This window comes from Lutra lutra, chromosome 2 (genome assembly GCF_902655055.1).
Source record: "Lutra lutra chromosome 2, mLutLut1.2, whole genome shotgun sequence".
In the NCBI taxonomy this organism is placed as follows: Eukaryota; Metazoa; Chordata; class Mammalia; order Carnivora; family Mustelidae; genus Lutra; species Lutra lutra.
The window spans coordinates 15,474,779-15,498,758 of record NC_062279.1 but is presented as its reverse complement, the minus strand read 5'-3'; the positions used below and the strand labels follow the sequence as shown (position 1 = coordinate 15,498,758).

The 23,980-nt window shown below is 38.3% G+C and overlaps 1 long non-coding RNA gene across 1 annotated transcript; it reads left to right on the top strand.

Annotated features, from left to right (window-relative positions):
- The first annotated feature begins 6,972 nt into the window (after positions 1 to 6,972).
- LOC125091270 (uncharacterized) lies at positions 6,973 to 21,561 on the top strand. The gene is made up of 4 exons (XR_007124637.1): positions 6,973 to 7,184; positions 16,189 to 16,597; positions 19,109 to 19,302; positions 19,621 to 21,561. It is a non-coding gene; the product is annotated as an uncharacterized LOC125091270 (long non-coding RNA).
- The last annotated feature ends 2,419 nt before the right edge of the window (positions 21,562 to 23,980 follow it).

The following is a 23,980-nucleotide window of genomic DNA, read 5'->3' as shown; positions in this document are numbered from 1 at the left end:
GCAAAATCCTGTCACCTCCAATCCCAATCCCCTGGAAGAAGTGGATTCTTCCAGAACTTTTTTTTTTTTAAAGATTTATTTATTTATTTATTTGACAGATATCACAAGTAGGCAGAGAGGCAGGCAGAGAGGGAGAGAGGAGGAAGCAGGCTCCCTGCTGAGTAGAGAGCCCAATGCAGGGCTGGATCCCAGGACACTGGGATCATGACTTGAGCCGAAGGCAGAGGCTTTAACCCACTGAGCCACCTAGGCGCCCCTCTTCCAGACCTTTTAAAATGCATTTTTATGCATACATTTCTTGTTCATATACGTGATATACTTTTCTTCACAGACATAAACCATAGCACACTATGTATTTTATTCCATAGCTTACTTCTCCCCTTCCCTCCTCCCACCACATTGTCTGTCCTTAAGAATTTCTTTTATGTCAGACTTCACTTGTTCCCTTTGATTGCTGCAATATATTTTTACTCTATAGATGTGCCATAATTTAGTTATTCTCCCAATGCTGATTTTTAGGTTGTTCATGATCATAACGAAGCAAGGAAAGGAAGCAAGGAAAAATCCTTGTACCTACCTCTTTGTGCACATATACAAGTGTTTCTTTTCTTATATAACACATTTTTAAAATTTAAATCAATTAATCAACATAGAGTGTACTATTGGTTTCAGATGTAGAGGTCAGTGATTCATCAGTCTTATACCCAGTGCTCACTACATCACGTGCCCTCCTTAATGCCCATAACAGACTCTTAATTATAGGAAATACACTGAAGGTTGCTGGTGGTGGGGGGATGGGATAACTGGGTGATGGACATGTACAAGTGTTTCTTTAGGATAGATAACAAGAAGCAAAATTTCTGAGTTGAAGAATATTTAAAATATTAATATCATGCCAACTTTCATGAAAGCAATACCAATATACCCTTCCACCAAAAGTGTAGAAGAGGATCCATTTCTCCACATTCTAACCCACATGGGATACTCTGTTCTTCTAAAAGCTTGTCTAGGCAACTGGAAACATGATTACAGCTGCTGCCCAGCAGGAGGGATTAATAGTTCTCAGTGATTTGAGAACTACTTCCCTCCCTTGATAAAGACAAGTGAGAGTTTTACTATTACTATTTTACATATTCAGTAGTTATTTACCATGTTGTATTATTTTTGTAACCCATATAATAATGCAACTAACTGAAATTATAAAGATAACATCAATACTACCAATGATGAACTATTAAATAATTGAAGGAATAAAAATCACAAGTCAGAGGCTCTATGTGGGACTGTATATTTGTTTGTTTATATCTAAATTTCAAAAAAAAAAAAAAACACCCCAACTTTGTCTTTTCTGAACTTCCTAGGTTTCATCCAGTTTCTCTAAATAACAGCCTTATCCTTTAGCTCCAACTGTATATTCTTTGATTGTAGGTTCAAATTCCCAGGTGGTCATCTTATCAGAAATCAGTCCTCCCTTCCCTGGGCAGGAGTTTATTAATTAGGTTAAAGCACAGTCCCAATAAGACTAATTTTACTATGTGTTATTTAAGTAGTAAGTCTTCTGTCTTGTGATATCCTTTTAATAATGTCAAGAAATAAAGACCTTCCTGTCAAAATTCATTAAGATGTTTACATCTGCACTGTAATCTTCAACCTCCAAACTAAGAGAATTGTCTGGAGACATGATGCAAGTTTTTGTAAGAAACTGTACCAGCTTATGAAATGCATGACTGATATTTTTCTCTGAAGGGGTAAATGGTGACACCAAATATGTTTTCTTTTCTTTTTTTTTTTTTAAAGATTTTATTTATTTATTTGACAGAGAGAGATCACAAGTAGACGGAGAGGCAGGCAGAGAGAGAGAGAGAGAGGGAAGCAGGCTCCCTGCTGAGCAGAGAGCCCAATGCGGGACTCGATCCCAGGACCCTGAGATCATGACCTGAGCCGAAGGCAGCGGCTTAACCCACTGAGCCACCAGGCGCCCTCTTCTTTGTTTTCTTAAAGTTATAAAACTGAGAATGGTTTTTGTTTTTTTGGGGATGCATGTTGTGATTGGTTATCTTATTTTTGCAAACAACTAATTAAACAATTTAAAATAACGTACATTTGGAGGCTGCCTAGCCCGAAATTTGCAGGATGGGCCAGAGCTAGAGTCTCACGTAGTCTGCTGCCAGAATTTCCTTTTTTCAGGGTGGTTGCTCTTTTTTCTAAAGGCCTTCAACTTATTAGATGAGGCCCACTCACATTGTGGGTCTGTTTAATAAAAGTCTACTGACTTAAATGTTAATCTCATCTGAAAAATACCTTTGCAGAAACATCTAGAGTAATCTTTAACCAAATATCTTGTTGCCATGGCCTAGTCAAATTGGACAGATAATATTAACTATCAGAGATGGCTTCATTGGTGAAAAATAATGCTAATTCTACACCAAGTTTCTTCAAAAAGGTAGTAAGAGGAGAGAAGAGTCCTAATTCATTTTAATAAGAATAACACTGCCCTGATGCCAAAACCAGAACAAGGCTTTACCAAAAAAGAAACCTACAGACCAACATCCCTCATGAACACAAACACAATGATATTCTACAGAATATTAGCAAGTGAAATCCAGCAATTAATAAAAGGAGTAAAACATCATGACCAAATAGAATTTATCCTGGGGATGTAAGGCCAGTCTGACATCTGAAAATCAAGCAGTGTGATTCACCATAACAAGAAACTGAAGAAAAACCACATGATCATTCAATAGCTGCAAAAGAGCATTTGCTAAAATCTAACACTCATTTATGATAATAATTCTTAGAAGACAATGAATAGACTGGATGATCCTCAAGCTGATAAAGGCATCTAAAAAATCCTTAGCTATCATCTGATTTGATGGTGAAAAACTGAATGCTTTCAGTTTTTCATCAGTTTTTCAGGAAAAAATCAAGGATGTCTAGTCTCATCACTCCTATTGAACAATACTGATGGCCTTAGCTATTGCTAAAAGGCAGGAAAAATAAAGCACAGGGGCGCCTGGGTGGCTCAGTCTGTTAAGCCTCTACCTTCAGCTCAGGTTGTGATCCCAGCGTCCTGGGATCCAGTCCCACATCGGGCTCCCTGCTCTATAGTGAGATCGAGCTGAGCACAGAGCCTACTTGAGATTCTTCCTCCTTACCCCTTTCCCCCCTCAGCTGGTGCGTGTGCAGTCTCTCTCTCTCTAAAAGAGTAAATAAATAAGTAAACAAAATCTTAAAAAAAAAAGAAATGGTTATGAATGGCAAATAAACACATGAAAAAATGCTTATCATCTTTAGTCATTGGGACAATGCAAATTAAAACCATAATGAGGAATCGGTACACATATTTAGAGTGGGGGAAGAAAAAGACCACCACCAGGCCCTATCAAACACAATGGTGGGAATAAAAATAATACAGACACTTTGGCAACAGTTTGGCAATTTCATATAAACACTTTTAAATAAGACATACCAAACCCACTCCTTTGTAATTACCTAAGAGAAATCAAAGCAAACCTTCACCCAAAAACCTGTATGCAAATGGTGATAGCAGTTTTGTGTATATTTTCCCCAAACTGGAAAACACCACAAATCTCCTTCAGCTGATGGATTCTGGAACAAATTGCCATACATCTATGTATTGGTATACTACTTGGCAAAAAAAAAAAAAAAAATCTACTGACACACACAACATGGTTGACTCTTAAATGCATTTTACTGAGCCTCAAAAGGCTACATATGATTTTACTTATACCACTGCTATGAACTGAAACTATGTTTGTGTCTCTCACCCCCCAGATTCCTATGTTGAAGGCCTAACCCCAAATGCAATGGTATTTGCAAGTGGGGCCTTTGAGAGGAAATCAAGTTTAAATGAGGTTATAGAGGGCCCCCCCCCCCGCCCCCCAGTATGAGATTAGTGTCTTTCTAAGAAGAAAGAAGAGGAAAAGAGACCAGAACTCTGTGTCCATGTGAGGACATAGTGAGAAGGTGGACATCTGCAGGCCAGGAGGTAGGCTCTCACCAGGAACAAAATTTGCTGGCACCTTGGTTTTGGACTTCCCAGCCTCCCGAACTATGAGAAAGAAATGTCTGTTGCTGAAACCACCCAGTCCATAATAATTTGTTATAGCAACCAGAGCAGACTAACACAATCACAGTCTCAAAAAAACGAAAGCATAGGAACAGAAAATGATATGTGGTTGCCAGGGCATCAGACTGGAAGAGTTGTTTACAAAGGAGCATGAGGGAACATTCTGGGCAGGATGAATCTGTTCTCTATCTCAATTTTGGTAGTGGATACATCACTACGTATGCTTGTCAAAACTTCTGGAATTGCACACTAAAAAGGGTGAATTGTACTATGTGTCAATTTTATCTCAATACACCTGATTCCTAAAAATGTCTTGTGGATGACAGCAAGATATGGAGTCAATGCCTGAAAAAAAAAAATAGGAGAAAGCATTAACTGATTTAGATGGAAATGGGCAAAGCCAAAAGATCAAGGCCAAATAATCAGAAATGCTGAAAGTAAATAGAACTAGGAATAGAAAATTTCTGGTGAGAAGCTTTTCAGGAGGAATAGAAAATTTCTGGTGAGAAGCTTTTCAGGAGATGGGCGCCTGGGTGGCTCAGTGGGTTAAGCCGCTGCCTTCGGCTCAGGTCATGATATCAGGGTCCTGGGATCGAGTCCCACATCGGGTTCTCTGCTCAGCGGAGATCCTGCTTCCCTCTCTCTCTCTCTGCCTGCCTCTCCATCTACTTGTGATCTCTCTCTGTCAAATAAATAAATAAATAAATAAATCTTTAAAAAAAAAAAAAAAAGAAGCTTTTCAGGAGAAAAAGGTTGAGGCCTACAGGTTCAATATGTACACATACTCTGAGTACAGAGTACATAATACACAATACTGTTTGTTGCCATAATAGCTAAAAAGTTAAGGCAGCCTTAGGCAGAACTCACTAGAAATACAGTGTCCTCTATATAAGCTTAGTCCTTTTTTTTTTTTTTAAGATTTTATTTATTTATTTGACAGAGAGAAATCACAAGTAGGCAGAGAGGCAGGCAGAGAGGCAGGCAGAGAGAGAGGAGGAAGCAGGCTCCCCGAGAGAGCAGAGAGCCTGATGCGGGGCTCGAACCCAGGACCTGGGATCATGACCTGAGCCGAAGGCAGCGGCTTAACCCACTGAGCCACCCAGGCGCCCTAAGCTTAGTCCTTGACATACATAAAGAAAGATAGCGAAAAGTAGTGTAATAAAATTAAAAATAATTAAAATATACAAGTAATGTAAAATAGTACAAAAAACTTACAATACAGAGAAAAAGATACCATTATCAAAATGCAATTTAAATCCAAAATAAATGATTCTACTATATAAATATAAATGTTTCCTGTAGAAAAAGGAGAAAAAAGTCCCGTTTTTAAAATTTAAAAATTCTGACAAAGTCAAGTAAATGTAAGTTAAAATAGTAGATACTATTTTAAGTCAATGAAGCTAACAATAACGAGAAAGTTATGGAAACACTCAGTAATGGCAAGAATGTGTGTCACAGGGAATTCACAATCAATTTTGATAGAATGAAAGAGGTTCAACTACTCTGTAAAGCAACTTGGCAGCCGCCTGTGAAGCTGAAAACAGTAAGTATAACCCCAAGACCTGGCAACTTCAGTCACAGGTAAATGCCTTAGAGAAACTCAAGCACCTATTTAAAAATGTACCTAGCAATATTTTTTTAGAAGCAAAATATTTAAAACAGAGTAAATATTCCTTGCCAGATTAGATAATTAAATGTGTCATTGTCATAGAATGCAATGATATACAGAAGGAAGTATTAGAACTACATGCATTGTGCTTGATAAATCTCAAAAACAGGATGCAGAGTAGTAAAAGCCAATTACAGAAAAAAAAAGCCAATTACAGAATGATACATACAGTATGACACCATCATCTGAAAAACACATAATACACAAACATTTATATGTATATCCACACACAGACACGTACATACTTTGCAGAATATATACGTGTGTACGTGTCTGAGCGTGTGTGAACAAGTGTGTGTATTTCTCTGCAGAGGAGAAAGGGCTACAATAAAGGACATCTCTATTTTAAAATTACTTTTTTTTCTGTAGTTGTTTTCCTCTTAGAATGAAGGAAAGAAAGAGGGAGGAAAGAAGGGAAGAAGGAAGGATACCAAGATGTTTTAAAAATTGCTCTGTATACTTTTTTTTTCATACTTGAGGTATCTTTTACCAGAAAGGAATACTTAGCCCTTGTAAACAACTCAGAAAACACATAAAAGTGTAAAAAAAAAGGTAATCCCAAAGAAAAATCTTAACGGTTTGCGGCATATTCTTCCAGACTGTGCCATACTTTCATTAGATTGCATGTCAGATACATAATTTTTTTGTGTCCTTTTTGAAGAGGCCAAAATTTCTGAAAAATGTTCTGATTCATGAAGTGAATATTGAGGTCTGTCGTTTCTCTGAGTCTCTAGGGCGTCTTCCTTCCCTTACTCCACTGTATCCTCTCGTCGTTCCACATTCCCGTTTGCAAATTATGGGGTCTGTCCTTCGCCCCACTCTCTCCATTTGGGGGCTATCTCAATTCATCTCAGATTTACTGCTGAACGGAGGAGGACCCACACCGTTCCCAAACCAAGTCTCCCAGTCCCACAGGCATTCATGCCGGATACCTTTACCTTCTGAAATGAGAAGTCTTCCAACCGCACCGTCTGATTTTCTGACGCCTTTAATGCGCGTAATTCATGAAAAACTACAATCCCCGTGGGGCTCTGCTCCTGGGTGCGCTCCTCTCCGCCCCATCCCCCGCCTCCACCGCTGCGCCTGCGCATTCTGAGCGCGGACCACAACTTCCAGGATGCCTCGTGATGTTGCCCGTGCAGCCTTACTTCCTGCCAGGCCGTTTCCTGGGTAACAGTGGCTCGGCCTGTCTGGGAAGTTTAAGGTAGGAGGGGCTTGTGGGCCGCCTGGAGAGCTTTGGGAGTAGCTTATTTTATCCAGTCGCAAGAACGCGGCAGCTCTGCAGCAGAGAAACGGCTGCCTAGTTGTGCCCAGACTCTGCTTTTCTGAACGGGGAGATGGTTCTTTGCACCTCACTTCAGGCAGGACCAGCACAGGTGCTTCGCGGCTTGCTCTTGTTTATTGTCTTTCGGCCCCTTCTGGAATGTAAGCTCCACCAGGCAGGGGTTTTTGTCTGTGTTGTTCACAGATGTGTCCTCAGCACCTAGAACAGTACCCAGCACGCAGTAGGCTCTCAATGCATATGAATGCCCCGATGAAGTGTTAAGATGAACACCCAGTACAATGTCCGTGGAATGACTGGTGACGACTCCATCCTGAGATAGGAGCCAGGTAGAAGGGTGGAAGGAGAGCAGATTGTTGGAAAGAAGGGAGGAATTTCAGTTTGATACGTTGAAGGTGGAAGAAGTAGTGAAGAGGCAGCATAGAAAGACTCCGGTGAACATTCCCTAAATCCCCCTACTTAGCTCTGTGGCTTTTGACAGGTTCTCTAATGGCTCCGAGCCTCAGTTTCTTCTAAACTGAGAATAATAGTACTTAATACATAGGCTTGTTCCAGTTACAAAGAGCTGATGTATAACGTAGGTTCAGCCTAGGGCCTGGCATGTAATAAGCATTTATTGAGAGGTGGCTGTTGTCATTCTGATCAGAATTCAGTATCAAAGGTAGGACATTGATAAGAATCACTAAAGTAGGGGGCGCCTGGGTGGCTCAGTCGACTTAAGTGACTGCCTTAAGCTCAGGTCCTGATTCCGGTGTCCTGCATGGGGCTCCCTGATTAGTGGGGAATCCGCTTCTCCCTCATGCTCCCGCGTTGTTCCCTCTCCCCGTGCTGGTGCTTGCTGTGTCTCACCATCGCTCTCCTTCTCTCTTTCTCTCTTATAAATAAATAAATAAATAAATAAATAAATAAATAAATAAATAAAATTTTTAAAAAAAGAATCACTGAAGTAGACTAAAAGTAAAATTATTGGAATTGAACAGATAAAAGACTTGTGAGGTTTGGATGCAAAAGTCAGAATTGTTATTAATACAGGAGTTTTGGGGCCATAGGCAGTTTGGTTCAAGGTCTTTTTATTCAGTTGCAAAACAGAATGAAAATCTCTCAGCAGATGAAGCCCAGAGAACAGATTGGCAACAAACCTTTCGATTTGCCCCAAGCTGCCATTTTATTTTATTTTATTTTATTTTTTTAAAGATTGTATTTATTTGAGAGAGAGAACATTAGCAGGGGGAAGAGGAAGAAGCAGACTCCCCACTGAGCAAGGACCCCCCCCCCCCCCCAATGCTGGACTTGATCCCTGAGATCATGACCTGAGCCGAAGGCAGAGGTTTAACTGACTGAGCCACCCAGCTGCCCCCACAAGCTGCCATTTTAAGTGCAGGGGTGGTTGGTTCTAGGTCAGAGGCCCCATTCATTTGCTTTCCACTGATACATGAGAGAAAATGTGCACTCTTTGCTGCTGTTGTTCTACTCACCAGCCTTCTTTTGTTTTCTCCTGAGGTTGTTGCTCTGGACAACAAAAGAGATGTTAGTTTCCAACAAAGCTTTATAAATAACCCTGACCCAGCTCCACTATAATTACTACCATAAATAGCTAACAGGCATTTAAGAAAACATCCAAAGGAATGGACTCTCATATTGAAGCCCGTCCATGTCTTGTTCCTGGCATAGTGATACAAACACAATTTTTAGTTTTGGTCGCCTCTGATAAAACATAATTTTCTTCCGATCTGTGAGTCGTGTGCTTTTCAGCAAAATGATAATTTCGAGAAAGGTTGTGTGGACCTAGTCATTCTATGACATCATGTCTGATTTTACCTTTCTGTAAGGCAACATTTATAGTCATGAAGCAAAGTAGATTTCATGTAGAAGAAGGATGAAGGCCGGATGTCTGAGGTTTTTCTTCTGGCCTTGCTGTTTCCTGTAGTATCTGACTGCAGCTAGTTATAATGTTTCATGTTTATTTAAGGTGTGGGCAGAATGTGAAAAAAAAAAAAATAGACAGTTGGCTGCAGCATTTGAGCTATGTTTTTGCTGCTTGATTTCTGCTTTGTTCTGTTGTTACAAGAAATAGATGGGAGAGAAAGCCATGTTTCAGAATTAGAGATTCCTGTTTTCACCCAAGACCGTTTATTTCTTCACCTAGATAGGACTGTAAGTAAAACTTGCAGGGACATATTCTGAGTGTCCTCCAATTCAGGATGGCTGGCCTTTGGTGGGTCACAGTGGTCCCATGGACCTTACTTCAAGATTACAAGATAACTTTGCATCTAAATGCTAGGTGTGGTCATAAAAGGATCATTGTTCTGTGCTCTGTTTCCCAAGTGGAAAGAGAACACACTGATTTAAACAGTTACTCTTTGCTCTCCTGTGAATTTTGTTGTAGACATGTTCATAGCAAAGAATTAAAACAGTACTTTCAAGTTTATTATTTTTTAATTAAGGGTAATGAATGTCAATGTAATTCAATGTCAGATTAAGACTAATTGATGTCCTAGCCAAAACAATAGACTATCTTAATAAATCCTATCTTAATAAGAATAGCCTAGGATAAAATTGAGTAAGACTTTAGCCCTTGACTTTGTTTTTTGCAGTGGGATGGCCACATCTTCATCCTCTCTGATAATGGAAACATTTAACAGAGTTGGAAGCCTACCTTCTGTTATGGACATGGCTGCACTGCCTCCCACCTTTCCCTGCAGGACCCCAGGGGGCTCCGTTCACATCAAATTGTTGTTGCTGTTGTTTTCCAAAGAGGACATCTTGATTATTTGTTTCCATCAGTTTCTTAAAAGGTGGAAAGGAGATTAATGTAGGTTGTATTTATACATTGCTCCTCCCATTCCAGAGATATGACAGTCTTAGTCACTTTTGAGTAAAACTGGGGTCAAGTTCCCAAGATTCCTGTCCCTTTCCAGGGACAGCCCGGCTCTGAGTTCTTGTTATCACTGAACTTTCTCTCTCTCTCTCTCTTAACCTCCATGGAGAGACTCTGTGCTTTCTCTCTCCAGTTTCTTACCAGACATCTTACTCTCCAACTCTTTCCTCCTCTCACGTAACATGGTTCCCCTTATCTTTCCCACTTATGTGGAGCCCCAGTTTTTATTTCTTGGGCCTCTTTCCATTCAGACTCTCCAAGGAAATAATATTTTTATTCTTTGTTATACAGAGCGGTTTAGCCTTGTATACCCATCTTGGCTTTAAACTTTACCTTTGCATATCCAAAATCATATTAATGTGACCTGCTAACCTAGGGTCCTATATTAGGTCATCTACCCCTTAGCACTGACAAGGGTTTTATTTGTTTATTTGTTTAGTTTAGATTCAATTAGATTCAATGTACATATAGTACATCATTAGTTTCAGAGATAGCATTCAATAATTCATCATTTGCATATAACACACAGTGCTTATCACATCACATGCCCTCCTTAATGCCTATCACCCAATTACCCCACCCCCCCACCTCCCCTCTAGCAACCTTCAGTTTGTTTCCTATAGTTAAGAGACTCTCATGGTTTTTCTCCTTCTCTGATTTCTTTCCATTCAATTTTCCCTCTATTCCCCATGATCCTCTGTGCTGTTTCTTATATTCTACACAGGAGTCAAACCATATGACAGTTGTCTTTCTCTGACTGACTTATTTCGTTCAGCATAATACCTTCCAGTTCCATTCACATCGATGTAAATGGTTAAGTATTCATCCTTTCTGATGGCTGAGTAATATTCCATTGTATACATACACCACATCTTCTTTATCCATTCATCTGTCTATGGACATCTGGGCTCTTTCCATAGTTAGGCTATTGTGGACATTGCTGCTCTAAACATTCCTGTGCACATACCCCTTCAGATCACTACATTTGTATCTTTAGTAAATACCCAGTAGTGTGATTGCAGGGTTGTAGGGTAGCTCTATTTTCAGCTTTTTGAGGAACCTCCATACTGTTTTCCAGAGTGGCTGCACCAGCATGCATTTCCACCAACAATGTAGGAGGGTTCCCTCTTCTCCCCATCCTTGCCAACATCTGTTTTTTCCTGACTTGTTAATTTAGGCCTTCTAACTGGTGTGAGGTGGTATCTCATTGTGGTTTTGATTTGCATTTCCCTGTTGCTGAGTGATGTTGAGCACTTTTTCATGTGTCTGTTGGCCATTTAGATGTCTTCTTTGTAGAAATGTCTGTTTATGTTTTCTGCCCATTTCTTGATTGGATTATTTGTTCTTCGGGTGTTGAGTTTAATAAGTTCCTTATAGATTTTAGATACTAGCCCTCTATCTGATATGTCATTTGCAAATATCTTCTCCCATTATGTCCGTTGTCTTTTAGTTTTGTTGACTGTTTCCTTTAATGTGCAAAAGCTTTTTATCTTGACAAGGTCCCAATAGTTCATTTTTGCCCTTGCTTCCCTTGCCCTTGGAGATGTGTCTAGCAAGAATTTGCTGCAGCCAAGGTCACAGAGATTGCTGCCTGTGTTCTCTAGGATTTTGATGGATTCCTGTCTCATATTGGGCTTTTTATCCATTTTGAGATTATCTTTGTGTGTGGTGTAGGAAAATTGTCTAGTTTCATTCTTCTGCATGTGGCTGTCCAATTTTCCCAGCACCATTTGTTGAAGAGACTGTCCTTTTTCCATTGGATATTCTTTCCTGCTATGTCAAAGATTAGTTGACCATAGAGTTGAGGGTCCATTTCTGGACTCTCTGTTTTGTTCCATTGATCTATGTGTCTGCTTTTGTGCCAGTACTATACTGTCTTGATGATTATAGATGTCTAATAGAGCTTAAAGTCCAGAATTGTGATGCCACCAGCTTTGGTTTTCTTTTTCAACATTCCTCTGGCTATTCAGGGTCTTTTCTGCTTCCATACAAATTTTAGGGTTATTTATTCTATTTCTTTGAAAAAATTGATGGTATTTTGATAGGGATTCCATTAAATTGAAGATTGTTCTGGGTAGCATACACATTTTAACAATATTTATTCTTCTAATCCATAAGCATGGAATGTTTCTCCATTTCTTTCTTTTTTTTTAAATTTGAGAGTGAGAGAGAGAGTACAAATCAGGGAGAGAGGCTGAGGGAGAAGCAAACTCCCTGCCAAGCATGGAGCCTGACATGGGGCTTGATCCCAGGACCCAGAATCATTACCTGAGCTGAAGGCAGTTGCTTAACTGACTGAGCCCCCCAGACAGCCCTGTTTCTCCATTTCTTTGTGTCTTCCTCAATTTCTTTCATAAGTGTTCTATAGCTTTCAGAGTACACATACTTTACTACTTTGGTCAGGTTTATTCCTAGGTTTTAAGATACCTAGGTTTTTGGTGCAATTGTAAATGGGATTGATTCCTTAATTTCTCTTTCTTTGTCTCATTGTTAGTGTATAGAAATGCAACTGATTTTGTGCAGTGATTTTATATCCTGCCATGTTGCAGGATTTTACATCCTGCCATGATTTCTTATATGAGTTCTAGCAACTTTGGGGTGGAGTCTTTTCGGTTTTCCACATAAACTATCATGTCATCTGCGAAGAGAGAGAATTTGACTTCTTCTTTGCCTTCTTGGATGCCTTTTATTTCTTTTTGTTGTCTGATTGCTGAGGCTAGGACTTCTAGTAGTATGTTGAGTAACAGTGGTGAGAGTGGGCCTCACTGTCATGTTCCTTACCTTAGGGGAAAAACTCTCAGTTTTTCCCCATTGAGAATGATATTCATTGTGGGCTTTCCATATATGGCTTTTATGATATTGAGGTATGTTCCTTCTTTCCCTACACTGTGGAGAGTTTTAATCAAGAAAGAATGCTGTATTTTGTCAAATGCTTTTTTCTGCATCAATTGAGAGCATCATATGCTTCTTGTCCTTTCTTTTATTAATGTAATGCATCACATTGTTTGATTTGCAAACGTTGAACCACTCTTGCAGCCCAGGAATAGGTCCCACTTGATCATGGTGAATAATCTTTTTAATGTACTGTTGGACCTTATTGTCTAGTATCCTGGTGAGAATTTTGGCATCTATGTTCATCGTGGATATTGATTTGTAATTCTCCTTTTTGGTGGGATCTTTGTCTGGATTTGGGAGCAAAGTATTACCTCACAGAATGAGTTTGAAAGTTTTCTTTCCATTTCTGTTTTTTGAAACAGAGAATAATAGGTATGAATTCTTTAAATGTTTAATAGAATTCTCCTAGAAGCCATCTTGCCCTGGACTCTTTTTTGTTGGGAGATTTTTGATTACTGCTTCAGTTTCCTGGTTCAGTTTTGGTAGTTTGTGAGTTTCCAGGAATGCATCCATTTCTTCCAGATTACCTAATTTGTTGTCATATAGTTGTTCATAATATGTTCTTAAAATTGTATTTCCTTGGTATTGGTCACAATCTCTCCTCTCACTCATGATTTTATTAATTTGATGTTCTTTATCTTTTCTTGATAAGTCTGGTTAGGGGTTTATCGATCTTATTAATTCTTTCAAAGATCCAACTCCCACTTTCATTGATCTTTTCTACTCTTCTTTGGTTTCTATTTCATTGATTTCTATTCTAATATTTACTACTTATCTTCCCCTGCTTGGTTTAAGCTTTATTTGCTGTTCTTTCTCCAGTTCCTTTAGGAGTAAGGGTAGCTTGTGTATTTGAGACTTCTCTAATTTTTTTAGAAAGGCTTATATTGCTAAATACTTCCCTCCTAGGACCACGTTTGCTGTATCCCAAAGGTTTTGAACAGTTGTGTTTTCATTTTCATTTGTTTCCATGAATTTTTAAAATTCTTCTTTAATTTTCTGGTTGACCCATTCATTCTTTAGTAGGATGCTCTTAAATCTCCAAGTGTTTGTGTTGCTTCTAAATTACCTCTTGTGATTGAGTTCAAGTTTCAAAGCTTTGTGATATGAAAATATGCAGGGAAAAATTCCAGTATTTTGGTACCAGTTGAGATCTGATTTGTGACCCAGTATGTGATCTATTCTGGAGAATGTTCCACATGCACTCAAGAAGAATGTGTATTCTGTTGCTTTAGGATTGAATGCTCTGTATACATATGGGAAGTCCCTCTCATCCAGTGTGTCATTCAGCACCTTTGTTTCCTTGTTGATCTTCTGTTTAGATGATGTAAGTGTCCATTGCTGTAAGTGGGGTCCTGAAGTCCCGTACTACTATTGTATTGTTACCAATGTACTTCTTTAATTTTGTTATTATTTGGTTTATATAATTGGCTGCACCGAAGTTAGGAGCATAATATTTATAATTGTTAGATCTTCTTGTTGGATGGACCCATTAAGTATGATATACAGTCAGGCTTACAGCTCAGTGGGGAGTCTGCTTCTCCCCTGACCCTCCCCAATCCTGTGCCCTCTCTCTCTCTTCCTCTCTCAGATAAATAAATAAAATCTTAAAAAAAAAAAAAAGAATTGTTTTTGGACATGCCACGTTTTAGATATCTGTTAAAAATTCTTATGAAAATGTCAAGTTAAAGAAGTCTGAAAGAGATTAGAGTTGAAATAAAAGTGAATGTACAGATGATAGTCAACATCTTGGGACTGAATGAAATGAAATAAGGAAGGAGTGTGAATAGACAAAAGATAAGTCCTAAAGACTGATTTTGGGGTGCTCCAGTCTTTAAAGGTGGGAAAATGGAAGAGGAGCCAACAAAAGAGAGGTTGAGAGCAGCAAAACCAAGAGAGTGAATGTTACAGTATCATGGATATAAAAGAGAAAAAAGTGTTTCAAGATGGAGGGCGTGATTAACTGGTTACAAGCTGATGGTGAGTGGAAGGGGGACTGAGAATCATCCTTTGGGGGTCATTGAAGAGCATGGTTTCCACAATGTTGGGGACAAGAAATTGCAGTGGATTTGAGAAAGCATGGGAAGGAATAAAGTGGAAACAGAGAAGACTCTCTTTTGCAGAGTTTTTTTTTTTCCTTTTTTTTTCTTAATTTGTTTTATTTGTGGACATTTTCACGAATAAATATAGCAAGAATAGAGACTTTCACTTCCAGCCAAGATTGAGTAACAGGCACTGTATTTGCTTTCCCACATGAACATTTTTTTAAATGGACAAAATACATGAAACAGTGATTTGAAAGACTTTGGGTGACAAAAGACAGTTACTCTTGAAAGAGAAGAAACAAATTAGTGAGCCACTTGACTGCTGCAGCTTACTGCTTTGAGTGAGTTTCTGGGCCTCAGCACAGGAGACAGGACAGAGCCCGGTGGGGCCCTTGAATTGAGGATGTGGAGCTGAGAGTCTAGGGAGACTGAGTGACTAACATCACAGAATAAAATACTGTAGAGGAGAGAGCCACAGAGAGAGAACTTCAAAGATCTGGAGAAGGTCTCACTTTATTATTAACTGAATACACACTAGCACATGATTCCTTTAAAAGGATTAGCAGAAATATTGTCTGGTATTCACACAGTGATGGGAATGGTGTCTTTTTCCTCTAGCCACAATGGAACTCAAGACTCACATAACATTTGTTATAGTGCTTAGAAGCTTTTGCCTCAGTAGTGAGACTAATTAGCCATAGACACTGCATTTTTGGCTAATATATATTAAAAATGAGATCGAAAAAGGTCAATAAATTGTAATTTAACATCTTAAGATAAAGCTCAAGACTCATTATAGGAATACAAAAATACCCAGCATCCTTCAAGGAAAAATACATAATGTCTGATATCCAATAAAAGTTAATCAGGCAAGAAAATACTCCACATAATAACGAGATAAATCAGTTGGTCCAAAATCAGCTTAGAAGTGACACAGATGCTAGAATTAGCAGACAAAGACTTGACCATGATGATTATGTCTTTATTGTATATGTTCAAAAATTTAAACAGAAATATGGAAGATACTAATATACCCAAATATGTATAAAGATGAAAACTATAATATCACAGATGAAAATATACAGGATGGGATCAATAACAGATTAGACATTGTAAAGGAAAAGATTAGTGAACTTGAAATAACAATAATGAAACACTAATGAATTAATCAGAAAAATAATAAACAACATAGCAGTGAGGCTTGGAAGAGTGTTGAATGGCCTAATACATATGTAACTGGGAGAGAAGCTTGGACAGAAAAAATTTTGTAAGAAGTAATAATAAGGAAATTTTTTCAAGTTTAATGAAAACTATAAACTCATATATTCACAGCCCTCAACAAGCCCAAGTTCAAGAAATGATGAAAATCACACCAAAGCACATCATGACTAGACAGCTCAAAACTACTGATAAAGAGATAATTTTAAAAATACATCTCAAAAGAGACATATTACATATAGTAGAACAAAGATAAGGATGACAGTAGATTTCTTGCCAGAAATAATGCAGATGATAAGACAGTGGAGCAACATCTTTAAAACATATAAAATAATTTAAAAGACTGCTGAGAATTCTGTACCTGGCAAAAGTGTCTTTGAAAGATAAAAGTGTGACAAAGATTTTTTTCAGATATATGAAAGCTGAAGGAATTCATCACCAGCAGACTCACACTACAAGAAATCGTGTGGAAAGGTGGATCTAAGCAAAGAAAGGAAGAACACCAGAGATGAAAACTACATAGGTAAAAATATAAGATTTTTGAAAGTATTTAAATCTTGTTAAAAGATAACTGATGGTTTAAACAAAAATAATAACTGTAATATAGGTCTACAACATATATAAAGCTGAACCACATGATAATAATAGCAAAAAGTTTAAGTAACATAAAGTAACATACTTTTAGGTTGTTATATATACAGTGGTATAATATCATTTCAAGACAGATTGTGGTAAGGTAAGATGTCTAAAGCAACCACAAAAAATAACAAAACAGTTATAGCTGATAAACTAACAAAGCAGATCAAATGATATCATAAAAAATACTCAATTAAACTAAAAGAAGATTAAATCAGAAAAGATTAAATCAGAAAAAGAAGAAAGAGAGGAAACACTGATGGGACAAGTTGACAGCAAATAGAAAAATTATAAATGTGAACCTAACCATATCAGTAATCACATTAAATGTAAATGGTCTACATTTCATATAGAGATTTTCAAAATAGATAAAATAGAATTTGTTTTGGGGCTAATTTTGACCCATTATATGCTACCTATAAGAATCACACTTCAGGGATACCCATGGGGTGCAGTCAGTTAAACTCTTGGTTTCAGCTCGGGTGGTGATCTCAGGGTTGTGAGATCAAGCCCTACATTGGGCTTTGCACTCAGTGTGGAGTCTGCTTGAGGTTCTCTCTTCCTCTCCCTATGCACCTCCCACTTATATTCTCTCTGTCTCTCTCATATAAATAAATCTTCAAAAAGAAAAAAAAGGAATCACACTCCAAATGCAGATACAAAGAGATTAACAATAAAATAATGATAAATGTTTACCATGTTAATACTAATCTAAAGACAGAATAGCTAAAAAAAAAAAAAAAAAAGAATGACTATATTAATATCAGATCATGGATAAAAATGTCATTCCACAATGATTTGTCATTGTGAGACATTCATCAAGACCTGAAAAGCTCTAAGATAATATGTAATTTGAACACTATCAATCAAATTAACCTACTTGTTAGTCATAGAATAGTTAGCTTGCATATGACACAATACACATTTTTCTAAAATGTGCACGGAACATATACCAACCTGGTAATATCCTGGCCCACAAAATAATTCTGAATAAATTCTAAAGGATTCAATTCATATAATGTGTTTTCTCTATAATAAAATTAAATTAGAAACCAATGACAAAAAGATCACTAGAAAATCCTCAAATATTTGTAATTTAAATAAATGGTTAAAGAATAAATCAAAAGGAAAGTGAGAGGGGCACCTGGGTTGCTCAGTGGGTTAAGCCTCTGCCTTCGGCTCAGATCATGATCTCAGGGTCCTGGGATTGAGCCCAGCATCAGGTTTCTGCTCAGTGGAGAGCCTGCTTCTCCCTCTTTCTCTGCCTGCCTCTCTGTCTACTTGTGATCTCTCTATTTGTCAAATAAATAAAATATTTTTAAAAAAGGAAAATGAGAAAGTATTTTAAAGGAGATGAAAATAAAAAGGCATCATATAAAATGCACAGTATGACAATAAAATAGTACATAGGAAGTTTATTGAATTGAATGGATGTATTAGAAAGATCTTAAGTTATCAATCTCAGCTTCCACTTTAAGAAACTAGAAAAAAAAGAGCAAATTAAACCCAAAGCTGAGTTAAAAAAAATTATAGCACAAATCAATACAGTAGAAAACAAAAACAATAGAGGAAATTGATGGAAACAATAAAATTGACATATTTTTATCTGAAAGGATGAAGGAAAAAGAAAGATAACACTGATTTTCAACATCAGGAACAAAGTGGTGGCATCACTAGATTGTCCCCTGATGGTAAAAGGATGATAAGGAATATCGTGGACAATATTATGCCAGTAAACCCAACAAATCAGATGAAATGTGCAGTTCTTTGAAAGACACAACAAATTACAAAAGCCCAATCAGGAAGATATACCCTAATTTCTCTATTTGTACTAAAGAATTTAATTTGTGGTTAAAATTTTTCACAAGAAAACTTCAAGTTCAGATGACTTCATTAGTGAATTTTATCAAACATTGAATAAGGAAATGATACTGATCTATACAAACGCTTCCAGACAGCCAGAAACATGGAATCACTTTTAAGCTGGCATTACCCTGACACCAAAACCAAAGATACTGTAGGTAAAGAAAACTACAGAATTAGAGTCCTAAGATTTAAAAAACTATGATAATTTTAATAGAAATAGAAAAAAGTATTTGACAAAATCCCACATCCATTCATGATTAAAAACTCAGCAAACTAGTTATAGAAGGGCCTTTACAAACAATCGATATTAACATCTTACTTAATAGTGAAAGACTAAATGTTTTTCCTCTAAGGTCAAGAACAAGACAAGGATGTTTGCTTTTATCGCTTTTATTCAGCTTTGTGCTAAAAGTTATAGAAACAAAAACTATTTGCAGATAGTCTGGTCTTCATTGTAACTACTCAGTCTTGCCATTGTAGTGCAAAAGCAGCCATAGACGATTTATCACCAATGAGTATTTATGCATTTCAGAAAAACCTTACCTAAAAATCAAGCATCAGATCCCATTTGGCCCATGGGCCATTGTTTCCTAACCCTTGGTCTACGTAGAAAATCCCTTGGAATCTACAAAAAATTTCTAAAACTACTGAGGTTACAAATGTTACAGGACACAAAACCAATATACAAAAAATTTTGGTTTTATATAATAACAATGAATAATCAGGGTAAGTGCATATATTATTATTAAATTATATGTATGAAATATGTAATTAATGATTATTGTATACTACTAAAACTCATACAGTATTAAACTGTACATATGACACATATACAATTTACTGTGTTTCAATTATAGCTCAATAAACTTTTGTTCAAAAATATAGCAAGAATAATGTAACATACATACTCCCATCACTCTGCTTTCGTAATTTTTAGCATTCTTCTGTTCTTTTCCAAAGACTCTTGCTGTAAAGGGGAGCAGAGAAATGGCCGTACCTAGAAGGGATTATAGGATAAAGTGAGGATTTTTGTTTTTTATTAAGGTGCTACAGCATGTCTATCTGTGGGTGAGAAGAGAGGACAAATGGAGGCATAAGGAAGTGGAACTGGGTCCTTGAGTGGGCTTGTGTGTCCTGTGCTCAAGGGAGACACGAGCCTGGGAGAAGAGCATAGCTCCTCCGTAACAGACAAAGACGGATAGGACTTGCTTAATATGCCACAGTGGCTCTTTGTTAGTGATGATGATAATACTAACAATTACAGCAATGAAAATAGTTGGGAGGCCTTTGTATTCATTCATAAAATGAGTCACACAAATTCATCAGTCCTTGATTTTCTTTGATGAAGTTTTCAACCAGCACATTGAAGAGTACCTTACAGGTACAGAATTTTTGAGGTCTCCAGCTAAGAAAGAGTAATGACCTCAACCCCAACTCTCCCTGGAAGCAAGGTCTAGTTGGTCTAAATTGGAGGAATCTTTTGATAAGAATGATGGAAAATCCTCTACCTGTTTATTCACTGTAAAGTCATATTGCCATTCAAAGTTTGCAGTACTAGTAGTATTTTCATGAACAAAAACCTCTGTCCCCTTCCCCCTGTTCCCTTGTCAGTCCCACTACCATGAGTCCCATCACTGTTACTCATGCAGGAAAAAAATAGCAGTAGCTTCCGTTTATTACATGGTAGTAGGGGCTGTCACTCACCGCATCTTTCACAATAGCCCTATGCAGTAGATAGTATCAGCTCCTGTTAATCATGGAAAATGAGGCTTATAGAGCTTAGGTCAGGGTCTGAAGTCACATCTCAGAAGTATCAGAGCCAGAATTAAAATCCAAGTCTGCGTGATTCCAAAGTCTTTGCTCTTGATGAGAATTTCATGTCATGCCACCTGCCCTTCTGAATGAAAAGTTTCACTGGTGTAGATATATGCATGTTTCCCTCCAATTCTCATTTATTGCAAGGACCACATTTTGACATAATAGAGGAACTCAGAAGGATAAAAATAATTCACGGTTCCAACATCCTGTTGTAGCAACTGTTTCATTTTTCTCCATTTCCTTTTGATCTTTATCCATATGTACATGTTTTACGTAGTTGTAGATACAATTTTTATTCTGCCACTATGGTTAATATGATGCCAGGCATTTTCCTTCCTGCTATTTGGTCTTTAATGGACGCATAATACTCCATTTTCTTAAAGTGCCATGATTTCATTAACCAATCCCCACAATGGACAAAGTTGTTTCCATGCTCTTAGTTGTAGAAACTATACTGTAGCAAACAATTTGATTTCTGCCTCCTCCTAATTTTTTTTAAAGAATCAGTTCCTAGGAGTGACATTACAAAACAAGAATTTGAACATGTTTATGGCTTTGATACTTTAAAAAAGAGTCGAATTAATAAAGTTTGTACCTCTGATGATAGTAAACGGATAGCCTAACCCACAAGAACAGATTAACTACATTAATTATTATTTAGGGGAACCAAATTAATGACAAACGGGGAGTAATTGCTTGTGAGTACAGGGTTTCTTTTCGGGGTGGTGAAATGTTCTGGAAGTAGGTGGTGGTGATGGTTGTACAGCTTTGTGATGATACTAGAAACACTGAATTGTGTGTATACTTGAAAAATGTCAATGGTATGTTATATGAATTATATATCAATAAAGCCACTATAAAGAATTAAAGTTTCTGATATTCCAAGTAATGGTTTCAACCATTGCTACCAATGTTCTGTGTTTGTTTCTGTATTTATATATGGAAGCATCAGATTGCCTGGGTTTGACTCATGGCATCACCACTCAGCTGCTGTGTGACCCCTGGCCAGCGCTATGTAAGTTGGGTCCTACAGAAGCCCACACTGAGATAGAGTTTGGGGTATAGGATATGTGTTGAGGATCAGCACTTATGAAAGCAGGGCAGAAGCAGGGCTAGGTGGAAGGGGTAGGAACAATGCCCAAGTCTGACAGCCTCAGTCAACCCTGCAGGGAGCTTTGGACAGTCATTGTCCTTCACTGAGCTGAAATGGCCCGACCTTTCCACACCAACCTTGGATGGAACCTCACTCATGTTGCCAGGAAGGGCAGGATCTCGGGCCAGGCATGCTCTGCATCTGTGATCAGCCCTGGGGAGCACAGGGCAAGGGGCTGGCTGTTCTGCTCTACCCCCACCACAGGGGAGCCCCGGACCAGGCCTCCGGGTGGCATAACTCCATGTCTGTCACAAGAGGTCACCTGGCTCTGGCCTTTTGCCTCAATTCCCTCATCTGTAAAATTGAGACAATAATAGCACCTACATCTTGGGATTGTTAGAAAACTAAATGAGAACCTATATGCGAAACACTAAGAACAGAGCTTGTCATAGGATAACTGTTCAGAAAATTCTAGCTGTTTCTATTTTATTATTACTCTACTGAGTAATAAAGTCCACTTTTCCCAGACTACCTGAAGAATTGCCATGTAGCATATATACTGAAAGGCTCTGAAGACTTCTTTTTTAATAGACATCATTTTTTTAAAGAGCATTTTCAGGGGCGCCTGGGTGGCTCAGTGGGTTAAGCCGCTGCCTTCGGCTCAGGTCATGATCCCAGGTCCTGGGTTCGAGCCCCACATCGGGCTTTCTGCTCAGCAGGGAGCCTGCTTCCTCCTCTCTCTCTGCCTGCCTCTCTGCTTACTTGTGATTTCTCTCTGTCAAATAAATAAATAAATAAATCTTTAAAAAAAAAATAAAGAGCATTTTCACTTTTACAGCAAAATTGAGCAGAAGGTACAGAGTTCCCATGTACTTCTGCCCCCCCCCCCCCCCCAGACAGCTTCCCCCACTGTTCTGAAGACTTTTTAAAAAGGAATAACATCTTTCTGTGAAGGCCAGAATGGGCAGGACCTACAAAGAATGAGTGGAATGAGGTTGTGAAAGTTTCCCTGCCCCCCATCTGCCCATTGTCTGTCTACTTCTGACTAATATTTCCAACCCGTTTGATCATTCTTGGTTAGCAATACCTCCCTTTGGTGAGCAAGGGTTCAGTAGATCCTTCCTGCTGTGACAACCAGCCAAGAGCAGAACCTCATGTCAAAGAAATTACTTTTAATACATAGATTAGGGCTATGGTTGTCGAAGGCACAGAGCTCCCCAGGACAGGAATCCCAGGGCAGTGGGCCGGATGTTACCAGTAGCAGATCCTGTGCATGTGGGAGGGCAGCAGGAGCCCACAAGCGCCCTGCTTGCAGGGCTGCAGAAGAGGGTCAGGCAAGGAGGGCGGACGCTCAGAAAAGGAGGTGGAAGGTAAAAAGGAGCCTTTGCTTAGTCACAACTTGACCCTAGGTATAGTTTTCCTAGAGAGGGAAGACAGCCTAGACTTTTTAGTTTCTGATTTTGGGGTCAATTTCAGTTTTTTATCTATATTGGATGGAAGAAATTTTGTAAAACAGCTTTGCTTTTTCATCTTCTTCCTCTTCTTCCTCTCCTTCTTCTCCTCCTCCTCCTTCCCCTTCTCCTCCTCCTTTTTCATTATCATTATCACAGACTGAAATGTTATTTTGGGTGGAATACATTCTGTGAATTTTAACATGTATAAATTTAGGTAACCATCCTCACAATCAGGATACTGAACGATTGTACTAACACACAAAACTTCCTGTGCTATGTCTTTGTAGTCACACTAATCTTTGGCAGCCACTGGTCCGTACTCTATTATTATCCTTTGAGACAGGTCTGCTTTAAGTAATCTAGGGTCTTATCCTCATGGAGTTTGCAAAGATTGTGGGGTTTGGAGTTGGAGAGAAACGTTACCTCCTCCATTACTAAGCATGCAGTTTGGGGAGGTTAACTTAATGAGACATGGAAAGAAAGGTAACATATTTATAGGGTCTCCTCCCCCACCCAATGAGGGTGAGCCTATCTTTCCCATCTTGATAACTGGGCCCCACCTCACAGATCAGGGTAAAATTAAGGGGAGGGGAGGGTCCAGACTAAATGAGATAATATACATCAAATACTCAGAACAGGGTTTGTCATATGGGAAATGTCCAAAAAATGCTAGCTGTTATTTTCCTCCTCTACTGAATAACTCAGTCAGTGTTATGGAGACTACCAGAAAACTGTGACACAGCCTATAAACCAAGAAAGCTCCAAAGACTTTTAAAAATATAGATTTTACTTTTTAGAGTTGTTTTAGGTTCACAGCCAAATTGATTTACAGTGGAAAGGGCAGAAAGTTACTTGGGGGAAAGAATGGATTTGGCAGGGGAAATGAGAGAGACAAAAAGAAGAAAGAAAAAAAGAAAGCCAGCACAGGCTGTGTTTGAAGAGAGATTTTTGTTTGGTTTTCTTTTGGGGTGGGGAGAGGGTCAGACATAGGCAGAAAAAGATGGAAAGTAGTTGCATGCTTTGATCAGTAGGGCTTTGG